Raw genomic sequence first — 10,094 nt, forward strand, 5'->3', positions numbered from 1 at the left:
AGACCTATGAGGCGTCTCGATCTATCCCTATAGATCTTGATGCCTAATATGTACGCAGCTTCTCCAAGGTCCTTCATTGAAAAACACTTATTCAAGTAGGCCTTAATGCTATCCAATAATTCTATATCATTTCCCATCAAAAGTATGTCATCTACATATAATATGAGAAATGCTACAGAGCTCCCACTCACTTTCTTGTAAACGCAGGCTTCTCCATAAGTCTGCATAAACCCAAACGCTTTGATCATCTCATCAAAGCGAATGTTCCAACTCCGAGATGCTTGCACCAGCCCATAAATGGATCGCTGGAGCTTCCATACTTTGTTAGCATTCTTAGGATCGACAAAACCTTCCGGCTGCATCATATACAGCTCTTCCTTAAGATAACCGTTAAGGAATGCCGTTTTGACGTCCATCTGACATATCTCATAATCATAGTATGCGGCAATTGCTAACATGATTCGGACGGACTTAAGCTTCACTACGGGAGAGAAAGTCTCATCGTAGTCAATCCCTTGAACTTGCGATAACCCTTAGCGACAAGTCGAGCTTTATAGATGGTGACATTACCATCCGCGTCCGTCTTCTTCTTAAAGATCCATTTGTTTTCTATCGCTCGCCGATCATCGGGCAAGTCAGTCAAAGTCCATACTTTGTTTTCATACATGGATTCTATCTCGGATTGCATGGCTTCAAGCCATTTGTTGGAATCTGGGCCCGCCATTGCTTCTTCATAGTTCGAAGGTTCATCGTTGTCTAACAACATGATTTCCAGGACAGGGTTGCCATACCACTCTGGTGTGGAACGTGTCCTTGTGGACCTATGAAGTTTAGTAGCAACTTGATCTGAAGTACCTTGATCATCATCATTAATTTCCTCTCCAGTTGGTGTAGGCACCACAGGAACAATTTCCTGAGCTGCACTACTTTCCTGTTCAAGAGGTAGTACTTCATCGAGTTCTACTTTCCTCCCACTTACTCCTTTCGAGAGAAACTCTTTTTCCAAAAAGGATCCGTTCTTGGCAATAAAGATCTTGCCTTCGGATCTAAGGTAGAAGGTATACCCAATGGTTTCCTTAGGGTATCCTATGAAGACGCATTTTTTCGACTTGGGTTCGAGCTTTTCAGGTTGAAGTTTCTTGACATAAGCATTGCATCCCCAAACTTTTAGAAACGACAGCTTAGGTTTCTTCCCAAACCAATTCATACGGTGTCGTCTCAGCGGATTTAGACGGTGCCCTATTTAAAGTGAATGTAGCTGTCTCTAGAGCGTATCCCCAAAATGATAGCGGTAAATCGGTAAGAGACATCATAGATCGCACCATATCCAATAGAGTGCGATTACGATGTTCGGACACACCGTTACGCTGAGGTGTTCTAGGCGGCGTGAGTTGTGAAACGATTCCACATTTCCTTAAGTGTGTACCAAATTCGTGACTTAAATATTCTCCTCCACAATCTGATCATACGAACTTTATCTTTCGGTCACGTTGATTCTCTACCTCATTCTGAAATTCCTTGAACTTTTCAAAGGTCTCAGACTTGTGTTTCATCAAGTAGACATACCCATATCTACTCAAGTCATCAGTGAGAGTGAGAACATAACGATATCCTCCGCGAGCCTCAACGCTCATTGGACCGTACACATCGGTATGTATGATTTCCAATAAGTTGGTTGCTCGCTCCATTGTTCCGGAGAACGGAGTCTTGATCATTTTACCCATGAGGCATGGTTCGCACGTGTCAAATGATTCATAATCGAGAGACTCTAAAAGTCCATCAGTATGGAGCTTCTTCATGCGCTTGACACCTATGTGACCAAGGCGGTAGTGCCACAAGTATGTGGGACTATCGTTATCAACTTTACATCTTTAGGTATTCACACTATGAATATGTGTAACATTACATTCGAGATTCATTAAGAATAAACCATTGACCATCGGGGCATGACCATAAAACATATCTCTCATATAAATAGAACAATCATTATTCTCGGATTTAAATGAGTAGCCATCTCGCATTAAACGAGATCCAGATACAATGTTCATGCTCAAACTTGGCACTAAATAACAATTATTGAGGTTTAAAACTAATCCTGTAGGTAAATGTAGAGGTAGCGTGCCGACGGCGATCACATCGACCTTGGAACCATTCCCGACGCGCATCGTCACCTCGTCCTTCGCCAGTCTCCGCTTATTCCGCAGCTCCTGCTGTGAGTTACAAATATGAGCAACCGCACCAGTATCAAATACCCAGGAGTTACTACGAGTACTGGTAAGGTACACATCAATTACATGTATATCACATATACCTTTAGTGTTGCCGGCCTTCTTGTCCGCTAAGTATTTGGGGCAGTTCCGCTTCCAGTGACCCTTCCCTTTGCAATAAAAGCACTCAGTCTCAGGCTTGGGTCCATTCTTTGACTTCTTCCCGGCAACTGGCTTACCGGACGCGGCAACATCTTTGCCGTCCTTCTTGAAGTTCTTCTTACCCTTGCCCTTCTTGAACTTAGTGGTCTTATTGACCATCAACACTTGATGTTCTTTCTTGATTTCAACCTCTGCTGACTTCAGCATTGAAAATACTTTAGGAATGGTCTTCACCATCCCCTGCATATTGTAGTTCACCACAAAGCTCTTGTAGCTTGGTGGGAGCGACTGAAGGATTCTGTCAATGACCGCCTCGTCCGGGAGGTTGATCTCCAGCTGGGACAGGCGGTTGTGCAACCCAGACATTTTGAGTATGTGCTCACTGACAGAACTGTTTTCCTCCATCTTACAACTATAGAACTTGTCGGAGACTTCATATCTCTCGACCCGGGCATGAGCTTGAAAAACCATTTTCAGCTCCTCGAACATCTCATATGCTCCGTGTCGCTCAAAACGCTTTTGGAGCCCCGGTTCTAAGATGTAAAGCATGCCGCACTGAACGAGGGAGTAGTCATCAGCATGTGATTGCCAAGTGTTCATAACGTCTTGGTTCTCCGGGATAGGTGCTTCACCTAGCGGTGCATCTAGGACATAATCTTTCTTGGCTGCTATGAGGATGATCCTCAGGTTCCGGACCCAGTCCGAATAGTTGCTGCCATCATCTTTCAGCTTGGTTTTCTCTAGGAACGCGTTGAAGTTCATGCTGACATGAGCGTTGGCCATTTGATCTACAAGACATATTTGCAAAGGTTTTTAGACTAAGTTCATGATAATTAAGTTCATCTAATCAAATTATTTAATGAACTCCCACTTATATTAGACATCCCTCTAGTCATCTAAGTGTTACACGATCCGAGTCGACTAGGCCGTGTCCGATCATCACGTGAGACGGACTAGTCATCATCGGTGAACATCTCCATGTTGATCGTATCTTCCATACGGCTCATGTTCGACCTTTCGGTCTCTTGTGTTTCGAGGCCATGTCTGTACATGCTAGGCTCATCAAGTTATCCCTAAGTGTTTCTGCATGTGTAAAACTATCTTACACCCGTTGTATGTGAACGTAAGGATCTATCACACCCGATCATCACGTTGTGCTTCGAAACGACGAACTTTAGCAACGGCGCACAGTTAGGGGGAACACTTTCTTGAAATTATTATAAGGGATCATCTTATTTACTACCGCCGTTCTAAGTAAACAAGATGCATAAACATAATAAACATCACATGCAATTATATAAAGTAGTGACATGATATGGCCAATATCATATAGCTCCTTCGATCTCCATCTTCGGGGCTCCATGATCATCTTCGTCACCGGCATGACACCATGATCTCCATCATCATGATCTCCATCATCGTGTCTTCATGAAGTTGTCACGCCAACGACTACTTCTACTTCTATGGCTAACACGTTTAGCAATAAAGTAAAGTAATTTACATGGCGTTCTTCAATGACACGCAGGTCATACAAAAAATAAAGACAACTCCTATGGCTCCTGCCGGTTGTCATACTCATCGACATGCAAGTCGTGATTCCTATTACAAGAACATGATCTCATACATCACAATATATCATTCATCATTCATCACAACTTCTGGCCATATCACATCACATGACAATTGCTGCAAAAACAAGTTAGACGTCCTCTAATTGTTGTTGCATCTTTTACGTGGCTGCAATTGGGTTCTAGCAAGAACGTTTTCTTACCTACGAATAACCACAACATGATTTTGTCAATTCTATTTACCCTTCATAAGGACCCTTTTCGTCGAATCCGCTCCAACTAAAGTGGGAGAGACAGACACCCGCTAGCCACCTTATGCAACTAGTGCATGTCAGTCGGTGGAACCTGTCTCACGTAAGCGTACGTGTAAGGTCGGTCCGGGCCGCTTCATCCCACAATACCGCTGAAGCAAGAAAAGACTAGTAGCGGCAAGCAAGTTGACAAGATCTACGCCCACAACAAAATTGTGTTCTACTCGTGCAATAGAGAACTACGCATAGACCTAGCTCATGATGCCACTGTTGGGAAACGTCACAGAAAATTAAAATTTTTTCTACGGTTTCACCAAGATCCATCTATGAGTTCATCTAAGCAACGAGTCATGGGAGAGAGATTGCATCTACATACCACTTGTAGATCGCGTGCGGAAGCGTTCAAGGGAACGGGGATGATGGAGTCGTACTCGCCGTGATCCAAATCACCGATGACCAAGTGCTGAACGGACAACACCTCCGCGTTCAACACACGTACGGAGCGGACGACGTCTCCTCCTTCTTGATCCAGCAAGGGGGAAGGAGAGGTTGAGGAAGAAGGCTCCAGCAGCAGCACGACGGCGTGATGATGGTGGAGAGGCAATACTCCGACAGGGCTTCGCCAAGCGCTCAACGGAGGAGGAGAGGTGCTGGGAAGGGGAGGGGCTGCGCCTTGGATCAGGTGTTCAGCCCTCCCCTCGCCCCTCTATTTATAGGGGAAGGGGGAAGGGGGCCTGCCCCCTCTAGATGAGATCTAGAGGGGGGGGGGCGGCCAGGGAGGGGGGCTTGCCCCCCAAGCAAGGGGGGCGCCCCCACTAGGGTTCCCCCCTAACCCTAGGCGCATCCGCCCAGGGGGGGGGGCGCCCAGCCCTCTAGGGGCTGGTTCCCTGCCCCTTGCGGCCCATGAGGCCCTCCGAGAGGGGTGGCCCCTCCTGGTGGACCCCCGGAACCCCTCCGGTGGCCCCGATACAATACCGATATGCCCCCGAAACTTTCCGGTGTCCGTATGACAACTTCCCATATATAAATCTTCACCTCCGGACCATTCCGGAACTCCTCGTGACGTCTGGGATCTCATCCGGGACTCCGAACAACATTCGGTAATCACATACAAGTCTTCCTAATAACCCTAGCGTCACCGAACCTTAAGTGTGTAGACCCTACGGGTTCGGGAGACATGCAAACATGACCGAGATGGCTCTCCGGTCAATAACCAACAGCGGGATCTGGATACCCATGTTAGCTCCCACATGCTCCTCGATGATCTCATCGGATGAACCATGATGTCGAGGATTCAATCAACCCCGTATACAATTCCCTTTGTCAATCGGTACGTTACATGCCCGAGACTCGATCATCGGTATCCCAATACCTCGTTCAGTCTCGTTACCGGCAAGTCACTTTACTCGTACCGTAATGCATGATCCCATGACCAAACACTTGGTCACTTTGAGCTCATTATGATGATGCATTACCGAGTGGGCCCAAAGATATCTCTCCGTCATACGGAGTGACAAATCCCAGTCTTGATCCGTGCCAACTCAACAGACACTTTCGGAGATACCTGTAGTGTACCTTTATAGTCACCCAGTTACGTTGTGACGTTTGGTACACCCAAAGCACTCCTACGGTATCCGGGAGTTACACGATCTCATGGTCTAAGGAAGAGATACTTGACATTGGAAAAGCTCTAGCAAAACGAACTACACGATCTTGTGCTATGCTTAGGATTGGGTCTTGTCCATCACATCATTCTCCTAATGATGTGATCCCGTTGTCAACAACATCTAATGTCCATAGTCAGGAAACCATGACTATCTGTTGACCAACGAGCTAGTCAACTAGAGGCTTACTAGGGACGTATTTGGTCTAAGTATTCACACATGTATTACGATTTCCGGATAATACAATTATAGCATGAATAAAAGACAATTATCATGAACAAGGAAATATAATAATAATCCTTTTATTATTGCCTCTAGGGCATATTTCCAACAGTGTCGGCAACCCCGTCCCTTCTAGTTTATCCTCCGTCATAGTTTCTGTTGTGCTGTACGAAACCCTGCAGAGATTGTTCTTCACTAACACCGTCACCACGCCATCGTGCTCCCGCAACTCATCTACTACTTCGTCTGTCTTACTGGATCAAGAAGGCGAGGACGTCATCGAGCTGAACGTGTGCTGAACATGGAGGTGTCGTACGTTCGGTACTTGATCGGGACGGATCATGAAGGTGTACCACTACATCAACCGCGTTGTGAAACGCTTCTGCTTACAGTCTAGGAGGGTACGCAGACACACTCTCCCCCTCGTTACTATACATCTCCTAGATAGATCTTGCGTGAGCGTAGATTTTTTTTTTGAAATTACATGCTACGTTCCCCAACACACGTCCGGCAGGTGTTCGGTCAAATGTCATTGAAATTTTTTCAAATGTCGTTTACTAGAGTAGGAAGGATGATGATGAGCTTGTTGTGCGATGCTTGGTTGGCCATATCCGCGGATTTCATAGGCAGGACCAGAGGGCCACCTCTGGGAGCAAGTGCACGAAAAGTTTCACGCAGGAAAGCACACTGCGCCCAATAACGTGTACGTCATGCGACCACGCAACGTGAGGTCGTTGTCGTATCGCTGGCACGCTATCCGGGTCAGCGTCATCAAGTTATGCAACTTGGTGAGTCAGCTCGAGGCAACACTACTAGGGAAAAGCCTAGCAGCAGCGCGGGTTTTAGGCCTAGCAGTAGCGCGGGCAGGAGCGCTACTTATAAGGCGCTACAGTTAATGCTTAGCAATAGCGTGCCTCGACCCATGCTACTGGTAAATTGACTTAGTAGTAGCGCTCCTTCAGAACAACGCTACTGGTAATTAGTAGTAGCGCTTCTCCTCTCCCGCGCTACTACTATTATTTAGTATTTTATTTCTTTTTTATTTCATGTTGTATTCATACACCTTTACACAAGTTTTCATACAACAGGAATTTAGAGATTGTTTTTACATAATAATGAGTTACTACATCATGGGGTGAAAGAACCGTGGACTAGTTTCAAGTGGATACATCCACTTGAAACTAATCCGCGGTTCTTTCACCCAATGATATAATAAGATCATCATCATCATCATATCATTAACAACTTATCATCATAATACATCATTGTCATTTAACACCTCCTCAAGATCATCGTTTTCATCATTGACATCACATAACACCTCCTCAAGATCATCATTATCAACTCTAACACATTACCGCATAATAAACATATTGTATCTCATAGGACCTATTACATTCGATTAAGACCTACTACATTTTCTAAGGTAAAATAGCAAAAAACAAGATAGCCCCTGACTCTCCATTATGGAGAATGGAGATTAGCCTGTCTCCAATTCTTGCCTTTCGCTGAATGTTACTTCCAAGAACCTCCTTGCGAATGTCCATACATTTCTTCCATTCTTTGATGAACATGTGTTCACGGGTTTTAGAAATCCGATATGCACAGGTGAGCTCCATAGATTTACCTGACAGTATGTTCAGAACTGAGAGGCAACCATGCAGCGACATCAGATGAGGCACACAATCCATCGGGAGTTTCTGTTGAAAAACATAATAATAACTTTGTAGTTAGCAATGATGTACTAGTTTTAGAAGTATGCAAAAGATGCACGGATGTCGTAATAGTAAAAAATCTTACCAGGGTATCTCCAGAGAAGTTACCGTGGTTCAACACATGCAGTAGTGGCACGTATTCACCATAATTTGGAGGAGTTCGATAATAGTTATTGTAATTCTCAAGAAGATTACAAAATGAGATCACATGATTTTTCTCCTTATACGTTAATTCAGTGCCATCGGTGTAGTGGGTTTTATCTACCATCTTCCGCACAGTCTTTGAAGAATCAAAATAAGCTGTCAATGGAAATAAGCTATCAACTATTTTGAAATAAACAATATAAATTAGTTAATAACTATGTTTGAGAAACTCACATAGCGGTACAATCGGAAGCGTATCAACAAGGACCCAAATGTCCATATTGTCTTGCTCGATGTTAGGATCACCAAGATCCATGGTGACAATCATACCCTCATAAAAACCATACATTTTGCAAAGTGTTTCCCAATTTTGGCAACCAAAATGGGTTACGCTCTGAGCATTGCACAGATTTACTTCAAAATCCATATCATGATGGGTCCTTAGGTGTATTTTCTTTGTTTCGAAATTTTCATGGTCTTCAAAACCCATCCTCTCCAAGACATAGCGTCTTGCATGGCATGAGATAAGCTAGTCGAATTGTAAAATATGAAAATTAGACGTTGAAATAGTTGAAGTCATGTTTAATTACGAAAAAAACACTTGTCGTTGTTGCGTACCATTTCACAATCGAAGGTCTCCTCGAGCTTAATGCTGGAGCGCCGATCTTCGTCCAGCCGAACGAACCTGTCTCACATACCTCGATCGTCGTGGCACCAGCTACACTCCCCCGGGAGACTGTCGTCATCCGAGTACGACATTTCCTACAATCATAATTCAAAGATTAAACTTGTACATATTCTAGCACAAGTCATGCCAGAATTCACGAAAAAATCCGGCATGACCTTTGCTAAAAAAGGACATATCGAGCGCCTGAAATTTGCCGGAACGGAAATTAATCAACACTCCGGCAAAACATAGGCCACTCGGAGATGTAAACTGAACATGAACGGCCACTTGGGCAACCACATATCCTATTTGAGCAACAACACAAGATATACAAGGATATTTGGCTGGTCTCACCTCGATGTCGGAGGGGGTCGGTGACTGGGACGACGGCGGGGATATCGGAGGGGGTCGGTGACTGGGACGACGGCGGGGATGTCGGAGGGGGTCGATAACGGGGACGACGGTGGTCACCTGAAACCATATAAGTTATCACTAATACATTCCGAATAATTGCTTAAACTAAAAAATAACAACAAATATGACATGTTCAACTAGTTTTATTAATTCAACTAGTTCTTACTAAATATAATCTTACTATAAATAGAAAAAAAAACTAGTTCTTTCTAAAAGTAAAGTAGTTCAACTAGTTATATTAATTATCTTACTAAAAATACATTAGTTCTATTAATTCAACTAGTTCAGCTAGTTTATTAATTTACTTACTAAACTAGTTCAACTACAACTAAAGTAGTTCAACTACCACTACTAGTACTAAAAATCTAGTACTAACTAAGCAACATCTAGTACTAGCTATGAACCCTAAATTAACATCTACTACTACTAAATCTAGTACTAACTAGTGGCAGGTGGTGGGGGGCGACGGAAAGGTAGCTAGGGGCGGCGAGGTCGAGGACGGTGGGAGGAGGGCTGCCGGTGGAGGAGGGAGGAGGGGCGGCCGCAGGCGGAGGGAGGAGGGCGGCAGAGAAGGAGGAAGGGGCGGCCGCAGGCGGAGGGAGGAGGGAGGAGGAGGGAGGAGGGACGGAAGGAGGGGAGTACCTCGGCGGCGGACGGACGAAGGCGGCGGCGACGCACAACGACGGTTATCGGCACGCGGGCGAGAGAGAGATCAGTGTGAGTGAGGGCCGGTCGTGCGCGTGGCGATAAGGTAGGGATAGTTGTAGCGCGTTTGCCAAAAGGCGCTACAGCTAATCTGAATAGCAGTAGCGCTTTGCGTATAAACCGCTACTGCTAAGTGTAACTATACAAAAAATACATCAATGCAAAAATACATTGGCCATCAATGATATTTTTGTGTACAATCTGAATTGTCAATATGAGTCCCCTCCGGTAGGAACCGGAGAGGACTCATATTGCGGCCACAAATTTTACACATAGAGTTCAGTGAAGACCAACTGGTTGTGGTAGTTTCAGAAATAACAAATTTAAGGTGGTAAACACCCTGTTCACGGAGCGAGGTGGGACTAAACTTGTGGG

Source organism: Triticum dicoccoides, chromosome 4B (genome assembly GCF_002162155.2).
Source record: "Triticum dicoccoides isolate Atlit2015 ecotype Zavitan chromosome 4B, WEW_v2.0, whole genome shotgun sequence".
Lineage (NCBI taxonomy): Eukaryota > Viridiplantae > Streptophyta > Magnoliopsida > Poales > Poaceae > Triticum > Triticum dicoccoides.